Here is a 25,994-nt window from a genome sequence, read left to right on the forward strand (position 1 = left end):
TTCACATTCCTATCAGAATTGTTGTCTGTGCTCCTGATACTTAGGTCTTTTAGGACTCCAGATTTTGTAGTTCGGTGTCATATGAAGGACAGACATTTAAGGGAAACAGAAAAAAATCTAAATACTTATTTCAGGAAGCAACACAGATGAGTATTAAATCATACTAAGGACTTCTAAATAAGTCTAGCATTCCTGGATAGATCATGACCTGGACAAATAGCAGAGTTAAAGCAATCTCCATTTAGCAATGATATGGTTTATTTATGGAGATTCCAGCCTCACAAACAGCATAGCTGCAGAACATGTAGCAAAAGTGAATCTTTTACTGGGGACAGAGTGAGATACTAGAAAAGATATATTAAAGTCCAGCCTAAGCTTATATATGCACTTCCGAGGACATCATCTGTTTAATTCATGGAACTGAAAGTTCAGTTTGACAGACTGATGGGGATTGTGGGAGAAAGGAACATTGTTGAAATTTAGGTTGGCAACTTCTTTTTAATATTTTTTCTTAAATAATACATTCTACTTATAATTGCTGACTTGCAAGCAGATTTTATGTATTGACAAAATATCAGCTTTAAACCCTTCCTGACCCATGGCATACATGTACGTCATGAGTCGGGTGGGCGGACATGACGGGGCCCGCGGGTCAGGTCCATGTCATGACCATGAGATGTCCGCTGCTATCAGCAGCATACATCTAACAGTAATGATGGATATTGGAGATCGCTCCGATGTCCCTTATTTAACAGTTTAAAGGGGTTCTAAACTGCCCTGCCTTATGGAGCTCCGCTCGCAGCTTCCGGAAGTTTGCCACCCCCTCGTGACGTCAGTGGTCACGCCCCCTTCTCATAAACTTTCGTTGAGGGGGCGGGCGTGATGTCACAGGGGGCGGGTATGACGTCACGAGGGGGCAGGTGTGACGTCACGAGGGGGCAGGCGTGACATCATAAAGGGGCGGCCTCAAACACGGAAGCCCGCACACAGCGTTCGGAGTAATAAACTTCCGGACGCTGCGATCGGAGCTCCGGAAGGAAGGGCAGTGGAGAACCCCTTTAAACACCTTGATCTATACAGATCACAGCATTAAAACATTAAATGCCACTATTCCCTGGTGTCTAGTGGTCCCATAGATTACATCGCAGGGGGGCTATGGGTTGCTAGGGAAGCCTGAGGCCTTGTCTGGTCTTTGGCATCTTCCCTGGCTCTGAGATTGCTTAGGGCTCCCTTTGGCAGCCCTTAGCAATTGAACACAGATTTCATGGATTAATGTAATGCAATAGCATTACATTGATCTATGTAAGCCATCTGATTGGTATTAGATTGGTATCTCCGCATGTGTAATTGTCCGAACTATTAAATTATTGTTTCTGATCTGCACAGTGAACGGCGTAAACCCCCAAAAAAATTCCAAATGCCAAAATTGCTGATTTTTTGTTACATTACATCCCCAAAAAATTGTAATAAAAAGTGATCAAAAAGACAGAACTACACAAAAGTGGTACTGTTTAAAAACAAACCCTAACACACATCTGAAGATGGAAATATAAAAAAGTTATAGGGGTGAGAACATGGTAATGAACTAAGTTTTTTTTTTTTTTTTCAAGGTTACATTATTTTTTTTAACCATAAAACAAAACAAAAATTATTCAAGTTTGGTATCATTGGAATCCTACCGACCCATAGAATAAACATTGAATGTCAGATTTACTGTATTTTAAACTCCGAAAAAATTATTGCCATACAAAATTGTGCAATTCTGTATATATATTAAAATTTTGCCCTGCATATAACTTTTTTCTGGCTTTGTAATACATTGTATGATAAAAAAAAGTGAAGAAGTGGAAAGTCCAACTCATCACACAGAAAATAAGCCCAAATACAACTTTGTCAGTGGAAAGATAAAAAAGTTATGGGTCTTAGAATGTAAGGAGGAAAAAATGTGAGGAGGAAAAAAAATAGCTGGGACATGAAGGGGTTAAAGGGTTATTCCTGCCAAAGACATCTTATCCCCTATCCAAAGGCCCTCCCATGCGGTCACATCTCCTCCCATAGACATGAATGGAGGGGGCATGACGAGATGTTGTGAGGGGGCGTGGCGTGATGTCACGTCTCCAGTCCCGTAAATACAGAGTTTTCCAAGTATGGAAAGGGAGCCCGGCATAGAATGCGGGGGTCTAAGCGGAGGCCCCCCACGATCAGATATCTTCTCCCCTATCCTTTGGATTGGGGATAACATGTATTTGGCCAGAACACGCCTTTAAATAAAGTGACATAAATTAAGCTACAGCAAAAAAAGAAAAAAAAACACCTCCCAAACTGGCAGTGCTTTAGGACACTACTTAAACTTTATTAATTGACAGCAGTCTTCAGTGTACTTATTACAATACACAAAATATTAAAACAGGAGATAATGGATTGTAGGACACCTAATTATTCTGTAATTTGAAAAGGTCAGATAATTAAAATTAAACACACATAATATTGGAAAGCATCATAAGGCAAACAAAACATCATAAAAATCAATGTGTCATTGAGTTGATTTTATTGAAATTAATCAGTAGAAGAATCCCACTGAAACTTGCCTATATGTGCTTTTCTTAATGAGTAGGACAGAACTGATCATGTAGAACCAAGGACAGTTAATGATATTTTTTTCTTCCCTTAATTTATGAATGCAATGACAAATGAAAAGTCAGCCAGCTTGGACGAACGCCAAATCACTTTTTTAACGAAAAATAAAACACATAAATATGCAAAGTTTAAAAAAATATCCAGACTCTGCATAAACTTCCCTCATTTTATTTGAGTCACATTTAAGTGTACTCTTTTTTTTATAATAGCAGAGCTTGTACAGGCCAATATATCATCCTCTAAAATTAATAAATATTTATAATATACAGAATATACACCACTCATATCCAATAAAGTCATATCAATAAAACCATCATATTGTGTATGTATCCCTTGTGCTGCTAAAATAGCTCTGACTTGTTAAATCAGGAACTCTTTATGATCTCTGACGGTGCTTGATACCAAGACATTAGTAACAGTTTATTGAACTTGTTAAGGATGAAGGGTTTACAGGTACACCCTTGATTCCTGTTACTTAACCCCTTAAGGACGCAGGACGTAAATGTACGTCCTGGTGAGGTGGTACTTAACGCACCAGGACGTACATTTACGTCCTAAGCATAACTGCGGGCATCGGAGCGATGCCCGTGTCATGCGCGGCTGATCCCGGCTGCTGATCGCAGCCAGGGACCCGCCGGCAATGGCCGATGCCCGCGATCTCGCGGGCGTCCGCCATTAACCCCTCAGGTGCCGGGATCAACACAGATCCCGGCATCTGCGGCAGTTCGCGATTAAAATGAACGATCGGATCGCCCGCAGCGCTGCTGCGGGGATCCGATCATTCATAACGCCACACGGAGGTCCCCTCTCCTTCCTCCGTCCGGCTCCCGGCGTCTCCTGCTCTGGTCTGTGATCGAGCAGACCAGAGCAGAAGATGACCGAAAACACTGATCTGTTCTATGTCCTATACATAGAACAGATCAGTATTAGCAATCATGGTATTGCTATGAATAGTCCCCTATGGGGACTATTCAAGTGTAAAAAACAATGTAAAAAAATGTAAAAGTAAAAAAAAAGTGAAAAATCCCCTCCCCCAATAAAAAAGTAAAACGTCCGTTTTTTCCTATTTTACCCCCAAAAAGCGTAAAAAACATTTTTTATAGACATATTTGTTATCGCCGCGTGCGTAAATGTCCGAACTATTAAAATAAAATGTTAATGATCCCGTACGGTGAACGGAGTGAACGAAAAAAAATTTAAAAAGTCCAAAATTCCTACTTTTTTAATACATTTTATTAAAAAAAAAATTATAAAAAATGTATTAAAAGTTTTCTATATGCAAATGTGGTATAAAAAAAAAGTACAGATCATGGCGCAAAAAATGAGCCCCCATACCGCCGCTTATACGGAAAAATAAAAAAGTTATAGGTCATCAAAATAAAGGGATTATAAACGTACTAATTTGGTTAAAAAGTTTGTGATTTTTTTTAAGCGCAACAATAATATAAAAGTATATAATAATGGGTATCATTTTAATCGTATTGACCCTCAGAATAAAGAACACATGTCATTTTTACCAGAAATTGTACGGCGTGAAAACAAAACCTTCCAAAATTAGCAAAATTGCGTTTTTCGTTTTAATTTCCCCACAAAAATAGTGTTTTTTGGTTGCGCCATACATTTTATGATATAATGAGTGATGTCATTACAAGGGACAACTGGTCGCGCAAAAAACAAGCCCTCATACTAGTCTGTGGATGAAAATATAAAAGAGTTATGATTTTTAGAAGGCGAGGAGGAAAAAATGAAAACGTAAAAATTAAATTGTCTGAGTCCTTAAGGCCAAAATGGTCTGAGTCCTTAAGGGGTTAAAGGGGTACTCCGGTGGAAAAAAAATCTAAAATGAACTGGGGCCAGAAAGTTAAACAGATTTGTAAATGACTTCTATAAAAAAAAAATATGAATCCTTTTGGTACTTTTTAGCATCTGTATGCTACAGAGGAAATTCTTTACTTTTTGAATTTATTTTTTGTGTTGTCCACAGTGCTCTCTGCTGGCACCTCTGTCCATGGCAGGAACTGTACAGAGCAGCATAGGTTTGCTATGGGGATTTTCTCCTGCTCTGGACAATTCCTGATACAGGCATCAGGTGTCAGCAGAGAGCACTGTGGACAACACAAAAAAGAAATTAAAAAAATAAAGATGTTCCTGTGTAGCATACAGCTGCTAAAAAGTACTGAAAGGATTAAGATTTTTTAATAGTAATAAGTAATTTACAAATATGTTTAACTTTCTGGCACCAGTTCATTTAAAAAAAAAAAAAGTTTTCCACCGGATTACCCCTTTAAGGACTAAGGGCATACCTGCACTCCCTGGTCCCAGTTTAAAGTTTAAAGTTTAAAGCTCGCTCACAAGCTTAGTCAAAGCTCAGCATTGAACAGTGTATGTAGTCTTAATAAAAAAAAAGAGTTTATCAAAGTACAAAATTGCACATTTTTGGTCACTTCATATATCACAAAAAAATTTATAAAAAGCGATCAAAACAAAAATGGTACTGATGAAAACTACAGATCATGGCACCAAAATGAGTCCTCATACATCCCTTATGCAGATAAATAAAAAGTTATAGGGGTCTGAAGAGGACACTTTTCAGCATACTAATTTCGGTGCATGTAGTTGAAATTTTTTAAAAGAATATTCGTCATATATTCGCGAATATTCGCATATTCGTAATATTCTCGTTTTATTTTCGCATATGCGAAAAATCACGCATGCGAAAATGTACATATGCAAAAGTTAGCATATACAAGAATTAGCATAAGCGAAAATTTGCATATGCGAAAATTAATATATGCAAATTTTCACATATGCGAAATTCGCACACCGGTCTCACACAGTAGTATTAGAGCCTTCTTTACACCACACAAGTTGGAAGCAGAAAGGGGTGATCAATGTGATGTGTACTGTGAAAAAAAATATGCGAAAATTCGCACACTGGTCTCACACAGTAGTATTAGAGCCTTTTTTACACCACACAAGTTGGAAGCAGAGAGGGATGATCACTGTAATGTGTACTGTGAAAAAAAAAATCTGAATATTCGTAATTACGAATATATAGTGCTATATTCGCGAATATTCGCGAATTCGCGAATATGCGAGATTCGCAAATAAAATTCGCATTGCGAATATTCGCGAGCAACACTAGTAAATACCAGACACTCTTAGTAAATGAGGCCCATTAATTCCAGCACACTTCTGTCAAGCACTATGTCATGGCATAGAAAAAAGGGGAAGATGACATGTCTCTTATTTACACAGACTGTTTTTACTTACGGTGTGCACAGATGATCAATTTCCCATAGACTTTGATTAAAGGGGTTATCAAGGAAAAAAACTATTTTTTTTTATCTATCAACTGGCTCCAGAAAGTTAAACAGATTTGTAAATTACTTCCATTAAAAAATCTTAATCCTGTCAGTACTTATGAGCTGCTAAAGTTGAGTTATTCTTTTCTGTCTAAGTGCTCTCTGATGACACCTGTCTCGGGAACTGTCCAGAGTAGAAGCAAATCCCCATAGCAAACCTGTTCTAAACTGGGCGGTTCCCGAGACACGTATCATCAGAGAGCACTTAGACAGAAAAGAACAACCTTAATTTCGGAAGCTCATAAGTACTGAAAGGATTAAGATTTTTTAATAGAAGTAAAAGTGCAGTTCCCGAGACAAACATAAATGTCAGCAGAGAGCACTGTTGCCAGATAGAAAAGAACAACTCAACTTCAGCAGCTGATAATTGTTGGAAGGATTAAGATTTTTTAACCTCCCTGGCGGTATGATTCTTTCTGGAAATTTGTACCAAAAGCGGTACAATTTTTTGCACTGAATCTCACATCTCCCCCCCGCCCATTTCACATCTCCCCCATCACATTCCCCCTCCCTTGTCACATTCCCCCTCTACCTTGTCACATCCCCCGTCACATTCTCCCCCCTCCTTTCCACATTCTTCCCCCCTTGTCACATTCTTCCCCCCTTGTCACATTCCCCCCCTTGTCACATTCCCCCCCTGTCACATTCCCCCCCTTGTCACATTCCCCCCCTTGTCACATTCCCCCCCTGTCACATTCCCCCCTTGTCACATCCCCCCCCTTGTCACATTCTCCCCCTTCATGTTACATTCCCCTCCCCCTGTCAAATCCCCCCTTTGTCACCCCCCCCCCTTCATGTCACATTCCCCCTCCCCTGTCACATTCCCCCCTCTTGTTACATCCCCCCCCCCTTGTCACATTCCCCCCTGTCACATTCCCCCCCCCCCTTGTCACATCCCCCCCTCTGTCACATTCCCCCCTTTGTCACATTCATCCCCCCCCCCCCTTCTCCCCTTGTCCTGCAGCAGTATACACTAGGTTTGCCGGGCAGATTTCAAACCTAGTGTATTTGCTGCAGAACAAGCCCTTTCCCCTTCAGCCAATCACAGGCTTTACACCACTGCGGCCTGTGATTGGCTGAAAAGTGAAAGGTCCTGTAAGATGAATAGAGCAGGAACCGGAGCGCACGGAGGGAAACGACATCTTCAGGGACCGGGACTAGGTGAGCAAAAGTTTTTTTTATTTTACTACTTTTTCCTTTTACATTTAGCTCAGTGTTTTTCTGACAGGGTACCTCCAGCTGTTGTGAAACTACTACTCCCAGCATGCCCGGACAGCCTTTGGCTGTTCGGGCATGCTGAGAGTTGTAGTTTTGCAACAGCTGGAGGCCCTCTGGTAGGGAAACACTGACTTTTAGTATTTTTCTTTACCTGCTCTGGCCGGCCCCCGCAACGGGAGCCGACCAGAGCAGATAATCGCAAGTTTTTCCGGGGACCGCATCGCTATATCGCATTGCTTTTGCGATATATCGTGCAGCCCGGCTGGGAACTCTGTAATTCTACCCCGAGCGTGACTCGGGGTTACCGATCGTGGCAGGGAAAATTAACCCCGAGTCACGCTCGGGAATACCGCTCAGGAGGTTAATAGAAGTAATTTACAAATTTGTTTAACTTTCTGGAGCCAGTTGATATAAAAAAATTTTTTTTTTCCTGGAGTAACCCTTTAAGCACCTTCATTTTGAAAATGCAGGTGTCATTTTTATGCAATTTTACATGAAATTTTGCATGAAAATATGCAAATGCATGAAAATACAATTTGGGAGCCCAGCCTTTGCCTTCTTTTATGCAGCTATAACATTTTCACATGTATAATATAGCGGAAACACTATGAAACCCTGCTGTTCCACCAACTGAACCACCATGGCTCTTTAGTGTGACTCTTGCTGTTGAAAATACCTAAACGTAGACGAAACCTGGTAGAGCTTATTAAAAATCAACATATTTCTTCAGTATTCCTGATCCATTATATAAAACCATCAATACCAAAGGCCTTGATATCACAGTAGTGCATCAGATCCTTATTCCTGCAATTCTTTTGTCACATCTATATCCATACTGATCAGTATGCACCGGCTCACTTTACATAGTGTACAAGTAGCCCTTTGAACGTGACTGTGGGACATTTTACTTGGAAAATTAATTTACAACCCAGACACCTGCCTGAAATTGTATATAAAAAATAAAAAATCCTCTGGGTTTTAGAATTTTCTACAGAAAGTGCACTGCAGAAGGCTAATGTATATTTCCTTTCTAGTGTTAGTTTGCTGTTTGACAAATGCGTTTTACGACGACAGGCATGGAAATGAATTTGTTACTCGTACTCATTAGAGTCCCCCCTCTGGATCGTAAGGGAGAAAGGTACACTTAAAGTTTTCCATCATAATGACATGTGAACAGACAATGCCAATGTTCTTTCGCTGTTTTCATTAAATTAGCTTGCTCACTTTGCCCTTCTTCCTTCTTTTGTGTTCTTCAAAGGAATAAAGTAAATTGTGAATACGTAGAGTGCAAAAAAAAATAAATAAAAAATGACATCCAGTTTCCTGATCTGCCGCTTAAAATAAATGTGTTGTGTTTCAAAATAACATATATTTGAACAGAAATATCAGATCAAAGGATAAAACACTTCTCATTTTCAATCTTGGGGCTTTGAAAAGTAAGTGCTCTGACAGGTTTGCCTTAAATATAACAGTAGACATGTCGGCAGGATTCTCAACAATTTGCATTGTTAGTTTAAGCAGCCTGTGATAGCCGTAGAAAGGTGCATATAACATCTTATGAGGACTGTTGTTCTACAAATTGCTCCGATAGCTGGGATATACAGAAGTGGTAATGAGAAGAAGCTTGAGAGACAAATGCAGGGGATATTTTCTTTTTGTAAAAAGGGATATTTTTGTAGAGAATGCTTATGCATATGGTCTATGAATGTGAAAAACTGGAGTGCATATTGCTGTCACATTAGAGGTTTACCTTGCATTTATGATATGTTTCCAATAATACATGTTACTAGGGTAGCCATCACTTATAAGAGACGTATAGAGCAGTGTTTCCCATAGAGTGTGCCTCCAGCTGTTGCAAAGCGATGTTTCACAGCATATCCAGAAATTCTACAGAGTAAAATTTCTATATTTGCAGATGAATCTAAACTGGATAGGGTGATCACCACAAAAGAGGATAATATAATATTACAGAGGGATCTGGGAAAGCTGTAGGCTTGGGTACAAACATGACAAATTAAGTTTAAAGGGGTATTCCAGGATTCTTTTCTTTTATGCTACAGGGGCTGTAAAGTTAGTGTAGTTCATAATATAGTGTCTGTACCTGTGTGTGACAGTGGTCTTGCAATTTTTCTATGATTTTCCCCCTGATATTTACTTTTAACAGCACACAAAATTACTCAGGTCTCGAGTTTTCCCAGGTTGCTGTGCATCGAGACGTGACATTGTTAGTCAGGTGATGACAGGGAGCCTATCTGACAGGGTTGGAGAGATAATATTTTGCAACAGCTGTAGGCACCCTGGCTAGAAAACACTGGTCTTTTGAATGGATGCAGCTCATTTGTGTTTAAATGGGTTAGGTGGCTTATGTGTGGGAGGGAGGAAAGTGACCTCAAACATACAAACTATGGAACTATGGAATGTGTAGTTTGAGAATGAAATCCAACAGGAAATACCCAGTTCACAAAAAGATAGTCACAGAGTTTTGGTAGTCTCACAACACAGCCGTTTAGCCCCATGACAAGCACAGATCCTTCCTGAGCATGTACATTACTGTCTGGCAGGTAAGTACGAAAATCACCTTATGTTCATGAGATGTATCAAAAGAGGCATAGAGGCTCGTGACAGGGATGTAACATTGCTGCTGTCAGACCACGTATGAAGTATTGTGTCCAATTTTGAGCACCTGAATATAAGAAGGACATGGCAGAACTGGAGAGGGTACAGAGGAGGGTGACAAAAATAATGAATGGTATGAAAAGATTACAGGACCAAGACAGGTTATCAATTTTTATACCTAGGTCAGTAACCATGACATCCGGCATCCTTTACACCTAGAGGAAAGAAGGTTTCACCATCATCACAGACAGAGATTCTTTACTGTAAGAGCAGTGAGACTTTGGAACTGTCTGCCACAGAATGTTGTAATGTCTTACTCAATAATATTCAAGGGGGCCCTAGATGTTTTTCTGGAAAAAAAAATATAACATTACAGGTTATGGATACTACACTTTTATGGATAGAACATTGATCCAGACATTTATTCTGATTCTGGAAAGGAATTTTCCTCTGTCATGGGGCAATTGGCATCAGCCTCTGGATCGACACAAAAGGGTTTTAGGTTGAACCTGATAGACCCTTGTCTTTTTTTCAAGCTTACCAACGATATAACTATGTAACTTTTTTTTGTGGTGCTAATGTGTACGTGTGACAAATTTGTGAAAAGGTTGCAGCGCATTTGTTGCGCTGGTACACATTTCCTGAAATTTCACTTCAGTACACGCATGTGAGTTTTTATCTCGTGCAAAAATGTGGAACTTTTCTACAGACACCAAAATGCTCAGCCATGTCTGGGCTGGTGGATGTTTGTGATTTTTAGAAGTGTTTTGGGGGAAAAAAATGCAACAATCATAGTTCAGAAATCACTAACCACTGCAAAAAGCTAACCATGCCATGCTACATTCAAGTTGTTTTCTTTAATGAGTCTAAATAAACTGCTCAAAAAACATCAACTTTCTTTTACCAATTACTTAAACATTTCCAACTTATTAAGAAACGAAATAAGAAAAAAAGAAGAAAAAAAAACAATGGAAAAAAATTAAATTGTTATAGGAGATTTATAATACTGTTTAACCCCTTAGGGACTCAGCCCATTTTCACCTTAACCCCTTAAGGACCCAGCCATTTTACACCTTAGGACCCAGCCATTTTTTGCACATCTGACCACTGTCACTTTAAACATTAATAACTCTGGAATGCTTTTAGTTATCATTCTGATTCCAAGATTGTTTTTTCGTGACATATTCTACTTTAACTTAGTGGCAACATTTTTTGGTAACTTGCATCCTTTCTTGGTGAAAAATCCCAAAATTTTATGAAAAATTTGAAAATGTTGCATTTTTCTAACTTTGAAGCTCTCTGCTTGTAATGAAAATGGATATTCCAAATATTATTATTTTTTATTCACATATACAATATGTCTACTTTATGTTTGCATCATAAAATTGACAAATTTTTACTTTTGGAAGACACCAGAGGGCTTCAAAGTTCAGCAGCAATTTTCCAATTTTTCACAAAATTTCCAAAATCAAAATTTTTCAGGGACCAGTTCAGGTTTGAAGTGAATTTGAAGGGTCTTCATCTTAGAAATACGCCACAAATGACCCCATTATAAAAACTGCACCCCCCAAAGTATTAAAAATGACATTCAGTCAGCATTTTAACCCTTTAAGTGTTTCACAGAAATAGCAGCAAAGTGAAGGAGAAAATTCACAATCTTCATTTTTTACACTCGCATGTTCTTGTAGACCCAATTTTTTAATTTTTACAAGGGGTAAAAGGAGAAAATGTATACTTATCTTTGTAGCCCAATTTCTCTCGAGTAAGCACATACCTCATATGTCTATGTAAAGTTTTCGGCAGGGCACAGTAGAGGGCTCAGAAGGGAAGGAGCGACAATGGGATTTTGAAGCGTACGTTTTTCTGAAATGGTTTTTGGGGGGCATGTTGCATTTAGGAAGCCCCTATGGTGCCAGAACAGGAAAAAAAACACATGGCATACCATTTTGGAAACTATACCCCTTGAGGAACGTAACAAGGAGTAAAGTGAGCCTTAATACCCCACAGGTGTTTCACGACTTTTACATATGTAAAAAAAATGTAAAAAAATTTCAATAAAATGTGTGTTTCCCCCCAAATTTCACATTTTTGCAAGGGTTAATAGCAGAAAATACCCCCCAAAATTTGTAACCCCATCTCTTCTGAGTATGGAGGTACCCCATAAGTTGACCTGAAGCACACTACGGGTGAACTACAATGCTCAGAAGAGAAGAAGTCATATTTGGCTTTTTGAGAGCAAATTTTGCTCGGGGGGCATGTCGCATTTAGGAAGCCCCTATGGTTCCAGAACAGCAAAATAACCCGCACATGGCATACCATTTTGGAAACTAGACCCCTTGAGGAATGTAACAAGGGGTACAGTGAGAATTTACCTCCCACTGGTGTCTGTCAGATCTTTGGAACAGTGGGCTGTACCCCTCATTACATTCCGTGAGGGGTGTAGTTTCCGAAATGGGGTCACATGTGGGGTTTTGTTTTTTTTGCGTTTGTCAAAACCGCTGTAAGAATCAGCCACCCCTGTGCAAATCACCTCAAATGTACATGGTGCACTCTCCCTTCTGGCCCTTGTTGTGCGCCCCCAGAGCACTTTGCGCCCACATATGGGGTATCTCCGTAATCGGGAGAAATTGCATTACAAATTTTGGGGGGCTTTTTTCCCTTTTACCTCTTGTCAAAATGAAAAGTATAGGGCAACACCAGCATGTTAGTGTAAAAAATGTATTTTGTTACACTAACATGCTGGTGTAGACCCCAACTTCACCTTTTCATAAGGGGTGAAAGGAGAAAAAGCCCCCCCAAAATTTGTTAGGCAATTTCTCCTGAGTACGGCGATACCCCATATGTGGCCCTAAACTGTTGCCTTGAAATACGACAGGGCTCCAAAGTGAGAGCGCCATGCGCATTTAAGGCCTTAATTAGGGATTTGCATAGGGGTGAACATAGGGGTATTCTACGCCAGTGATTCCCAAACAGGGTGCCTCCAGCTGTTGCAAAACTCCCAGCATGCTTGGACAGTCGACGGCTGTCCGACAATACTGGGAGTTGTTGTTTTGCAACAGCTGGAGGCTCCATTTTGAAAATAGTGGCGTACCAGACGTTTTTCATTTTTATTGGGGAGGGGAGGGTGGCTGTGCAGGGGTATGTGTATATGTAGTGTTTTTTACTTTTTATTTTATTTTGTGTTAGTGTAGTGTAGTGTTTTTAGGGTACAGTCACACGGGCAGTGGGGGTTACAGCGATTTTCCCCCTGCGAGTTTGAGCTGCCGCGCAAAATTTGCTGCATCGCAAACTTGCAGCCTGATACTCAGTGAAAGTCCCTGCCCATGTGAATGTACCCTGTACATTCACAGGGGGGGGGGGGGGGACCTCCAGCTGTTGCAAAATTACAACTCCCAGCATGCACAGTGTATCAGTGCATGCTGGTAGTTATAGTTTTGCAACAGCTGGAGGCACACGGATTGGGAAACACTGAGTTAGGAAACAGACAATGTTTCACAACCAGTTTGCCTCCTGTTGTTGCAAAACCACAACTCCCAGCATTCTCAGGCATGCTGGGAGTAGTAGTTCGGCAACATCTTTAGAGCCAGATGTTGCCGTACTACAACTCCCAGCATGCTTGGAGTTGTGGTTTGCAACATCTGGAGGACTACAGTTTGCAGACCACTTATACAGTGGTTCCCAATCTGTGCCCTTCCAGATGTTGCAAAACTAAAACTCCCAGTATGCCAAAACTGTCCAGGCATGCTGCGAGTTGTAGTTCTGCAACATCTGAAGGGCCAGGTGTTACAGAACTACAACTCCCAGCATGCCTGGACAGTAAGGGCATGCTGAGGATGTGTAGTTTTGCAACATCTGGAAGGGCACAGTGGTCTCCAAACTGTGGACCTCCAGATGTTGCAAAACTACAACTCCCAGCAGCCCAGATGCCAAGGGCTGTCTGGGCATGCTGGGAGTGTTAGTATACAGGGTCCCAATACAGCAATGCATGTCGCTTTATGGCGACGTGCATTGCTGTAAAGGAGGGCCCGACCGCGGCTGAAGATAAACTCACCTGTCGCCGCTGCCGCCATCTTCATCGCCGGGATCCGGGTCTTCAGGGACGAGGTAAGTACCGGGGCCGGGCCCCAGCACTCCCCTGTCCCCAGCCGCGTCCTCCGGTCTTCCTCCCGAATGATTTCAGCAGGGATCCGCTTCCGATCTCCGCCGGGTGAGCAGCGGAGACCAGGAAAAGACCATGACGTATGCATACGTCATGGGTCCTTAAGAGGTTAAGGACCCTTTTTTGCAATTCTGACCACTGTCAATTAATGTATTAATAACTCTGAGATGCTTTCACCTTTTATTCTGATTCCGAGAATGTTTTTTGTGACATATTCTACTTCAACATAGTGGTACATTTTCATTGTTAATTGCATCCTTTCTTGGTGAAAAATCCCAAAATGTAAAAAAAAAAATTGAAAATGTTGCATTTTTCTAACTTTTAAACTTTCTGCTTGTAAGAAAAATGGGCATTCCAAATAAATTATGAATTGATTCACAAAGACAATATGCATACTTTTTGTTTGAATCATAAAGTTGAATTTTTTTTCTTTCTGAAGACATTAGAGGGCTTCAAAGTATAGCAACAATTTTCAAAATATTCACAAAAAATTCTAAATCTGAATTTTTCAGGGACCAGTTAAGTTTGAAGTGGATTTGAGGGGCCTTTCTGTGAGAAGTACCCCATAAATGACCCTAACATAGAAACTGTACCCCTCAAAGTATTCATAATGACATTCAGAATGTTTGTTAACCCTTTGGGTGTTTCACAGGAATAGCAGCAAATGGAATGAGAAAATTCAAAAGAAGAGAAATCCCTCCAAAATATGTCACCCAATTTCTCTCGAGTAAGGAAATACCTCATATGTTTATGTGAAGTAGAGGGCTCAGAATGTAAGGAGCGACAATGGGATTTTGGAGAGTGAATTTAGCTGAAATGGTTTTTGGGGGGCATCTCACACTTGGTGCCAGAACAGCAAAAAAAAAAAAAAAAAAAAAAAAAATATATATATATATATAGAAATTAATTAAATTAAAGCGATAGGCAGCACTTCCGATAGGATAAGTATGGTGTAAGCAGTCTTGGGACCCTGGTCTTGGGTCCTAGTCATGCAGAGAAGAAAGGATGACCGCAGCACTCAATAGTAGTGAAAAATTTAAAAAGTGGCTTTATTCCAAAAGCAAACAGCAGCTTGGGAATGGTGTTGTGAGAACACCGAAATGTCGCTGCTGTTTGCCTTTGGAATAAAGCCACTTTTTTGATTTTTCACTACTATTGAGTGCTGCGGTCATCCTTTCTTCTCTCTCTCTCTCTCTCTCTCTCTCTCTCTCTCTCTCTCTCTCTCTCTCTCTCTCTCTCTCTATATATATATATATATATATATAAAATTAAGAAAAACACATGGCAAACTATTTTGGAAACTACACCCCTCAAGGAATGTAACAAGAGGTACACTGAGCCTTAACACCCCACAGATGTTTTAACAACTTTTCATTAAAATCAGATATGTAATTGATTTTTTTTCCCAATAGAATAGATTTTTTTCCCCAAATTTTACATTTTTACAAGGGGTAATAGGAGAAAATGCCCCCAAAATTTGTAACCCCATTTCTTCTGAGTATCGAAATACCCCATGTCTGGACGTCAAGTGCTCTGCTGGTGCCCTACAATACTCGGAAGAGAAGGAGTCACATTTGTTTTTTGGAAAGCAAGTTTTGCAGAATTTTTTTTTTGGGGGGGGCATGTCGCATGCCCTATGATGCCAGAACAGCAAATAAAAAAAATTAAAATAAAAAAACGAACACATGGCATACTCTTTTGGAAACACCCCTTAACACCCCTTAACACCCCACAGGTGTTTGACAACTTTTCGTTTCGTGGAATTATTTTTTTCACTAAAATGCAGTTTTTTCCCCAAATTTAGCATTTTTACAAGGGGTAATATGAGAAAAAGCCCCCAAAATTTGTAACACCATTTCTTCTGAGCATGGAAATACCCCATATGTGGATGTAAAGTGCTCTGCGGATGAACTACAATGCACAGAAGAGTTTTTGGAGAGATAATTTGTTTGGAATGGAAGTCGGGGGCTATGTGTGTTTACAAAGCCTCCAAGGTACAAGAACAGTGGACACGTGAGCTCATTTTGGAAACTACACCCCTCACAGAATGTAATAAGTGTTGCTGTGGGCATTTACACCCCATTGGCATTTGAGAGATCTTTGGAACAATAGGCTGTTCAAATAAAAAATAAAATTTTAAATTTTCACGGACCACTGTTCCAAAAATCTGTCAGACACCTGTGGGTCATAAATGCTCACTGTACCCCTTATTACATCACTTGACGAATGTAGTTTCCAAAATGGGGTCAAATTTGGGGGGGGGGGTCCATTGTTCTGGCACTATGGGGGTTTTGTAAACAAACACATGTGGCCTTCAATTCCGGACACATTTTCTCTCCAAAAGCCCATTGGCGCTCCTTCTCTTCTGAGCAATGTAGTTCACCCACAGAGAACTTTACATCCACATGTGGGGTATTTATTTACTCAGAAGAAATGGGGTTACACGTTTTGGGGGGCCTTTTTCCTATTTTCCCTTGTGAAAATGAAATTTTTTTGGTAAAACCAGCATTTTAGTGAAACAAAATTAGTTGTTTATTCATTTTCCCATTCAACTTTTACAAAAATTCATCAAACACCTGTGGGGTGTAAAGGCTCACTATACCCCTTGTTACGTTTCATGTGGGGTGTGGTTTCCAAAATGGGGTCATATGTAGGTATTATTTCTTTGCGTTTATGTCAGAACCGCTGTAAAATCAGCCACTCCGTGTAAATCTCCAATTGAGGCCTCAAATGTACATAGGGGGAGATTTATCAAGACATGTCCAGAGGAAAAGTTGCTGAGTTGCCCATAGCAACCGATCAGCTCACTTCTTTCATTTTTCAAAAGGCCTGTTCTAAATGAAAGTAGTGATCTGATTGGTTTCTATGGGCAACTCAGCAAATTTTCCTCTGGACAGGTTTTGATAAATCTCCCCCATAGTGCACTCTCATTCCTGAGCCCTGTTCTGCCCCCACAGAGCATTTTTCGCCCACATAATGGGTATTTTTGAGAAACCGCATTACAAATTTTGGGGGTCTTTTTTTTTTTTTCTTTTACCCTCTTGTGAAAAGTTTGGGGCAACACCAGCATGTTGGTGTAAAAATTAATATTTTTTAACAATAACATGCTGGTGTAGACCCCAACTTCACCTTCATAAAGAGTAAAAAGGAGAAAAAGCCCACCAAAATGTGTTAAGCAATTTCTCCCGAGTACGGAAATACCCCATGTGTGGCACTAAACTGTTGCCTTGAAATACAAAAGGGCTCCGAAGTGAGAGAACGTCATTCACATTTGAGGCCTAAATTAGGGATTTGCATAGGGACGGACCCGAATGCAAGAATTACACTTGCCTCCAATATCAAAATTACCCTACAGCAGTGTTTCCCAAACAGGGTGCCTCCAGCTGTTGTAAAGCTCCCATTATGCCTGGACACTCAATGGCTGTCCGGCAATACTGGGAATTGATGTTTTGCTACAGCTGGAGACTCAGTTTTGGAAACAGTGCCGTACTAAACATTCTTCCTTTTTATTGGGGCGGGGAGGGGGGGGGGACAGTGTAGGGGTATATGTATATGTAGTGCTTTAGTTTTTATTTTGTGTAGTGTAGTGTTTTTAGGGTACATTCACACGGGTGGGGGGTTCCCACTGGGTTTCCCACTGGGAGTTTGAGTTGCAGCGTAAAATTTGCTGCATCCCAAACTTGCAAAACTTACTGTAAACCCTGCCCATGTGAATGTACCCTGTAAATTCACATGACAGGGGGGAAACCTCCAGCTGTTGCAAAAGCTACAACTCTCAGCATGCAGTGACAGCCGAAGGGCATGCTGGGACTTGTAGTTATGCAGCAGCTGCAGGCATACTACTAAAACTCCCAGCATGCCCTTTGGCTGCCTGTGCATGCTGCGGGTTGTAGTTATATAACAGCTGGAGGCACACTGGTTGCAAAACACTGGGAATTTGTTCCTAACTCAGTGTTTCGCAACCAGTGTGCCTCCAGCTGTTGCAAAACTACAACTCCCAGCATGTACAGTCTATCAGTTCATTCTGGAAGTTGTAGTTTGTAACAGCTGGAGGCACACTGGTTGAAAAACACTGTTAGGTAACAGACTTTGTACTTCACACGCAGTGTGCCTTCAGCTGTTGCAAAACTACAACTCTCAGCATGCACAGACAGCCAAAGGGCATTCTGGGACGTGTAGGTATGCAACAGCTGGAGGCACACTACTGCAACTCCCAGCATGCCCTTTGGCTGTAAGTGCATGCTGGAGGTTATAGTTATGCAACAGCTGGAAGCACACTTTTTCATAAAAAAAATGTGCCTTCTGCTGTTGCATAAGAACAACTCCCAGCAAGCCCTTTTGTGCATGCTGGGGGTTGCTGCTAAGCAACAGCAGGAGACCAGCCTCACCTCCGCTGCTACTGACTCCGCTCCTGGGGCCCAGATCCCACCGCCGATGCCGGGTATTGGGGGCCCCAGACTCCCGGCTACTTACTCCCGGCACCCACTCTCACCCTCCGGAACAGGGACAGAGCAGGTGCCATTAGGGACAACTGCATAGCAGGAGTCCTGATTCATTGGCCGGTAACGGCCGACAAATCAGGAAGATAGTGAGGCGACACCTGTGCCACCTCACTCCTGCTGCTAAAGGGTGATAGGTGCTGTCTCGGATAGGTGCCGTCTCTCTACTGACACATTTGTCCGTGTCAGGACCTGTCCAGAGCAGGAGAAAATCCCCATGGCAAACATATGCTGCTCTGGACAGTTTCTAAAATGGACAGAGGTGTCAGCAGAGGGCACTGTGGAAAATAAATCCAAAAAGAAAAAAATTTTCTCTGTATTATACAGCAGCTAATAAGTACTGGAAGGATTAAGATTTTTTTAATAGAAGTAATTTACAAATCTGTTTAACTTTCTGGCACCAGTTGATTTAAAAAAAAAATAATTTCCACCGGATTACCCCTTTAAGGAGCTTTTACAATGCTCAATTATAGTGCAAGCAGGGCTACATGAACAGACATGCTGCCCTTTACATTCCCCATTGTAGGTCCCACATATTTTGTTTACAATGTATACAATGTGCAGGCGACTAATAATAATTTCAAGCTTGTATACACAAGATGATCTGCCGATTCATTGGCTGATTTCTGGCCCTTTTACAATCAACTATCGAGAATGAACTTTCCTATGAACATTCATGGAGCCAATAATGAGCCCATGTAAAGATCCCTTGAATGACAATTATTTTTCTAAATTACAATATTTCTAAACACTAATGTTTTATATAATTTTATTGCTGTGGTTTGGTACACCTTGCGACTTTTAGCCCACAGCAGCTTTGAAAGAAAACACTGTGGAAAGTCAAATCTGTCTTTACAGATGTAGGGATCAGCAATTCAAAAAGTCGCAAACCCCTTCAAAACACCATAAATCGACACCAGCCTGGCTTACAAAACTGCCTCTGAACAGCATATTAAAAATGTCCCACATTTTGGTGCAATTGGTAAAAAAGTTGTACAAAAAATCACAGAGCAGGAAACTTATAAAGGGATGTACTGAAGTAAAAAATGACAGTGAAGACATACTGGGAGTTGTAGTTTTGCAACAGCCGGAGAGTCAAAGGTCGGGGTTTGCTGTGCTAACATGTGTCTCACTATATAGTACACAACTACAGCTCCAAACATACCCTGAGTTTTAATAAATGTAATAATCCCCTCCCCCCCAAGAAAAAAAAATTACAAAAAAGAAATAAATAAACATATTTGGTATAGCCATGTGCAGAAATGCTAATGGGCCCATACAGTGAAGGGTGTAAAAGTAAAAATACCAACGACCAATATTTTTGGACACATCTCAAAAAATTTATGCAATTGCGCAGACAAATTTATCATATGCTTTGTGCCATTTCTTAAACTTGACGCACATCCGCACTTTCACAGCAGAAAATTATTGACTGCAAAACATGTCTACCACAGACAATAATGATAAATCCCCTCCCCCCTAAATCTATCACAAAAATCTATAATTTATTGAGAACAAGATGATAATAATAGCAGTACTAATACGATAAGTTTCATTTGCCCTTTTTTGGCATAGAATTAACTATTTTAATTTACTGTACACAATAAATTTCAACTAAAGGACAAAACAGAGTGCACTCAGGAGAAACAGTTTCCCCAGATATCTATCAGGCATAGCTTTGTTTATTGCACATCTGGGAGAGTCAGAATAATTAAGGTATTATCTCAGGTTCTGCATGTGTGTCCCTTATTAATAATGTAACTTCCTCTCCTTAACATCTAAAATTCCTTCTTGACAATCAATTAAGACATTTCCCTGAGACATTCCTCTAACAGAGCATGACATCTTCTTAATCTTCACCCTATTTCTGCTGGGGGGGGGGGGGGGGGGCTTAAATAATTTCTAGTTAAAAGAAAAATAAAGTTAAATCCATCAGTAAATAATGTTATTTTCACACCAAAAAAATTTATATATTTAGTTTAACTTAATACAGTATACAATAAACAAATAGAACAATTGTCTATTTAAAAAAATATTATTATTATTATTTTATTTAATTTTTTTTCATTTTAAATGTGTTAAAATAGTGTAAAGGTTTTAAGGACAATGTGGGAGATTTATCAAAACCTGCAGAGGGAAAGTTGCCCAGTTGCCCATAGCAACCAATCAGATTGTTTCTTTCACTTTGCAGAGGCCTTGTTAAAAATGAAAGAAGCGATCTGATTGGTTGCTACGGGCAACTGGGCAACTTTTCCTCTGCACAGGTTTTGTTAAATCTCCCCCAATGTAATAAAAAGTATTCTACTACAGGAGCCATAATTATAAGTGACAATCCAGACCAGTGTTGTTGGTGTTACTTTTAATTAGTAACTTCTCTGAATCACTTCAATGAGACCGAGTCTAAGCTATCTGCAGCGTAATCAAAGTTTTGCGCTCATGAAAGTCTTCGTGCTTATTTTATGTTATGTGATTCCAAGGGCATGATCCAAAGTGGATGAATCTTTACAATAATAGTGCTTCATAAAAGAAAGTTCAAAGTCTTAAATAATATTGTTTCCTTATAAGAAGATACAACTATGCCTGAAAGAGCAACAAAGGGAGGAATTCAGGACTCCCTTTGGGAGGAATAGTAACTAGAGCATGCATTAAATATGTAAGAGCACATTAAGAATGATTAAAGATTAATTCGGTGTCACCGACCTTGCTCGGGATCACTGCAGGTCATGAAAATGTCCTGACAATTTTGTTTATTGTTTTTATTTCATTAGCACTTTTCTAATTAGCAAAATGTGGAAGACATCAGAGACCCGAAAGCAACTTACAATATGGAAAGCTTACTATTCTACTTTTCGAAAACTCAATGTACTATCTCTGCTGGGAATCCTTCTTTAAATCCCACATAATATTTGGAACATTTCCAAATCATTCAATGAATTACTTCATTTTATAAGAAAATGAATTCGGTTAGTTGCATTCATTTATCCAGGGATTTCACGAGAAAATGAGTTAAAACTGCAATTTGGTAAACTCCCAGAGCACACAGGACTGACATGCACACGTATATCTGAGCTGTTATGAGTAATATGACATTTAAGAATAATGTATTGTGATTCTTTTTGCCAGCTGCAGTAGTTACACAGGTCCTCAAAATCAGAACGAGTTTCTGTTTTATATGTTAACATTGTAAAATGTATTAAATTGATATAACCACAGATTTATTATACTTTTTGCATGATTCTACTGGTCTTCCATGTTTTTAAACTCTCCCTCGATATGCAGCTGAAGCATTCTGATTCAGAATAAAGTCAATAGCAGTGATTCATCTATTTCTAAATGAATGTTAAGTTATGGTAAATACAGGCAAGAGGTAAGGACTACAAACACATTTGCATAAATTTTTTTATGTTGATTTGTTTTCTGAATGCTAAATTAAGTAACTTTTTAATTAGTCTTCATTAACAATTTCCTACAATTTAGCTGCTGCTCAGAAATAAGAAATACTTCATTAGAGACAATAGCAGTCATGGTTACAAATCAGATCAGAAAGTAGATGGGAGACAAAGTCCTTAAATTGGCACTGTCAGATATAAAAAAAAATTATATGTTGTACATCTTGACAAAACAATAGTTTTTCTAATATACTTCATTAAAAATGTTCACATTTTATTATAGAAAACTGCCTTTAAAAAACCAACCACTAGGTGTCCCAATACCTTCTGTAACACTGATGAGTCCCACAGCAGCATGAGCGTGTCCAAGAGTCATGGACACGAGATGGCTGATTGACAAGGCTGCAGGAGGAATACAGCCTACAGCAACACTGCTGTAACACAGAGAGTGAGGGAGGGGGAGGAGTCATCACAGTGCAGGCAAGAGAAGGACAAGCCCCCCTTCCTCTGGTAAGATGAGAAAGACAGCTGTAATATGCTATTTTTTAGTGAAATATTGTTGATAGATACATAAAAATTACATGTACATCAGGATGAGGTACTGAGTAACATAAACCAATTTAGTTTTTTATGTGGGATCTGACAGGTGCACTTTAAAGGAAAGCTCACACAGGTTAGAAAAAGAGAGTAGAACAGATGTAAGCCACATCACATAGGCTATGCACACATTTAGAGAATATAGCTTATGCAAATAGAGTGTGGAGGCAAAAATATATATATCTATTTTTTTTTACTAAAGACCTAAGTAGAAAATGTTTTTAGCACGAAAATAAGTATGAAACAAGAATATCATTAGTTAAAGGTAATCTGTCGCCAGCATCACCCACGCTAACCTACTGGTACAGGGCGATAGTGCAAGTGATGCTGATCCAAACTCTGTCTACCTTTTTTTCTTTTGCCTGAATATTCAAATAAGTGTTTTGGTGCACTCTTCTTCCCGCCTTGCTCGGCCCTGTGGAATGCCCACTTCATGATTATGACCTGAGCTCCATTCTAGGTAGGGAACATGCAACTATAGATACATTCTCCCCACTCCTGTCACATAATGTTCATCCTAGGTCCCTTAGAATCATTGTCTTTAATCCTAACATGTATTGGTCACATGCTTGTGCATTATTACAGGTTCTTTACCTCTAGCATGTAGCAGATACAAAGCAGGTATTGGCTAACAGTCCTTGCTGTTGACTTGTGTGAAGATCTCTGCTTCTTAGTTTCTGCCCAACCAGTACCGGCTTTGTATCAGCTACATGCCCACAGTGTGACCGCTTGCCAGTGGAGTGGACTGACAGGTCGTCAGGCACCTGACCACTGCCCGAGGGCTGGGCCAGAGATGGGGTTCGCCATATCACTTTGTTTTTTTAATCAACAACCAGCCAATGGCAAGTCAATCAGACTAAGAACTGCAGCCCTTAGTGAGTGTGCAGTGCCTGCACACTCATTAAGTAGCTAAGCAGACATGCCACACACAGGTGACAAGACATCATGCCCTAGTTATGTGACAATGTACTGTGGATTCTGCCTGCATGGCGCAGAGGAGAACATGCAGCCACCAATGTCTCTGCAGTGATTGCAATTAATTGTCCATCCCCTTTGCATGTACTAGGGTAAAATGCAAGTAAAAATGTCACAGCGGCTCTGTGAAATTAAGTGAAAACAACTAACCTACCCAAATTCAGGACCTGGGAAAGTGTTTACTTCCCTGCCTCATAAGTGTCTAGAAAAGTGTATGTGGAAGAACTTTTCCCACCACAGCAGATCTGCGCAAAATTCATCATCCTGCTGCAGGTTCTTGATAAACAAGATGCACGCTAGTCAAACCCACCACTCAAATAAATGTGGAAAAATAGCTCTACCGTAGACATTCTTTGATAAATCCGGGCCTTTCTGTAAAGGCACAACGCTTGTATTACATATTTGTTTGTGGTGTGCTCAACTCTAGTAAGTATATATATATATATATATATATATATATATATATATATATATATATATATATATAGTATATACACTGCTCAAAAAAACTAAAGAGAACACAAAAAAAATAAAGAGAACAAGATAACACAGCCTAGATCTGAATGGATGAACTAGTCGTATGAAATACATCTTTACATAGTTGAATGTGCTGACAAAAAAAATCACACAAAAATGTAATAAATGGATATCACATTTATCAACCCATGGAGGTTTGGATATGGAGTTGTGGTGTCCCGGTACAGGACTTGGTCCTGTCCCTTTGTCTGTGGTCCCCTCAGCCAGAGTCCCTTCATGCTAGTAGGGCTCTCCTGGAGGGCTAACCCCTAGTTGCCTCTTGATAATGTGTAAACATGTATATATTCATATATTTTATTGTAGTATGTCTATGTATAGGACCTTAGAGGTCATGTGCCTTTAAATAATTGTGTTATGTTAAGGTTCAAGGACCTTTAGGTCACGTGACATACCCATAGTTCCTTGGGTCGGGACTGACAGGTTTGCAGAACCAATGAGCTTTGTTCCTGCCCCCTTAATATATAAGGGGCTGCTGCCACTAAATTTGCTCTCTTCCTGCTAAACTCAAAAGCAGTAACATCTCTCTTGAGACCTGTACATGTAAGAAAGCACATCTCAGCACAATCATCAATTCAAGCTAGCCCTGAAGCCTTAGCTTCCGCAGCCACTAAACCATGAGTTATCCAGCTCAAAACTACAAATCCTGTGTGACTACTGCAACTCCAAAATACCCTAAATTCAGTAGCACAGTGGCTAGCAAACCTAAGCTCATTAACCTCAGAAGTCCCAGCAAACCTGTGAGGACCCTGTACTACGGTCCTCTGCTAAAAGACTGTTATGTTACCTGCAGTTGCCTGAAATATACAGTAAAGTTTATTCCAGTTTTCATCATCTTCTGCTGTGGACATTCATTTATTCCTCCCTATCGTTTTTGGGATGGTTGGTGGTGGGACCATTGCATAGAGGAAACCTCACACTGGTGTCACGACAATTAAGGGTTAATCCCATACCTACCCTACCACTCCGCAACACCCCAGACACCATCACCCCTCCAGGCTACCACATAGCCACACTCAAAATCAATGTGGAAAACCACACTACAGGCTGATCCAACTTTGATGTAATGTCCTTAAAACAAGTCAAAATGAGGCTTAGTAGTGTGTGTAGCCTCCATGTACCCATATGACCTCCCTACAATGCCTGGGCATGCTCCTGATTAGGTGGCAGATGGTCTCCTGAGGGATGTCCTCCCAGCATCTGCCAACTCCTATACAGTCTGCAGTGTTGGTTGATGGACCGAGACATGATGTCCCAGATGTGCTGAATAGGATTCAGGTCTGGGGAACAGGCAGGCCAGTCCATAGCATCAATGCCTTCCTCTTGCAGGAACATTGTCTTGCACTAGGAAGAACCCAGGGCCAACCACACCAGCATATAGTCTCCCAAGGCGTCTGAGGATCTTATCTAGGTTCCTAGTGGCAGCCAAACTACCTCATGAAAGCCCATGAAGGGCTGTGCAGCTCCCCAAAGAAATGTCACCCCACACCATTACAAATCCCCCACCAAACCAGTCATGCTGGAAGATGTTGCAGGCAGCAGAACGTTCTCCACGGCATCTCCAGACTCTGTCACGTCTGTCAAATGTGCTCAGTGTGAACCTGCTGTCATTTGTAAAGAGCACAGATTGCCAGTGGTGAATTTGCCAATCTTGGTGTTCTTTGGAAAATGCAAAACGTCCTGCACGGTGTTGGGCTGCATGCTCAACCCCCACCTGTGGACGTTGAGCCCTCATACCACTCTCATGGAGTCTGTTTTTGACCGTTGGAGTGGACACATGCACATTTGTGGCCTGCTGGAGGTCATTTTGCAGAGCTCTGGCAGTGCTCCTCCTACTTCTCCTTGCACAAATGTGGAGGAAGCAGTACTGATGCTGGGTTATTGCCCTCCTACGGCCTCCTCCACGTCTCCTGATGTACTGGCCTGTCTCCTGGTAGCGCCTCCATGCTCTGGACACTACGCTGACAGACACACCAAACCTTCTTGCCACAGCTCGCATTGATGT

At 40.5% G+C, this 25,994-nt stretch overlaps 1 protein-coding gene across 1 annotated transcript in view; it reads right to left on the reverse strand.

The window, feature by feature from the left end:
- LOC130355410 (protocadherin-9-like) overlaps positions 1 to 25,994 on the reverse strand; it is a 1,658,654-nt gene that overhangs the window by 322,434 nt on the left and 1,310,226 nt on the right. The window lies entirely within an intron of this gene.

Source organism: Hyla sarda, chromosome 2, assembly GCF_029499605.1.
Source record: "Hyla sarda isolate aHylSar1 chromosome 2, aHylSar1.hap1, whole genome shotgun sequence".
Taxonomy (NCBI): Eukaryota; Metazoa; Chordata; class Amphibia; order Anura; family Hylidae; genus Hyla; species Hyla sarda.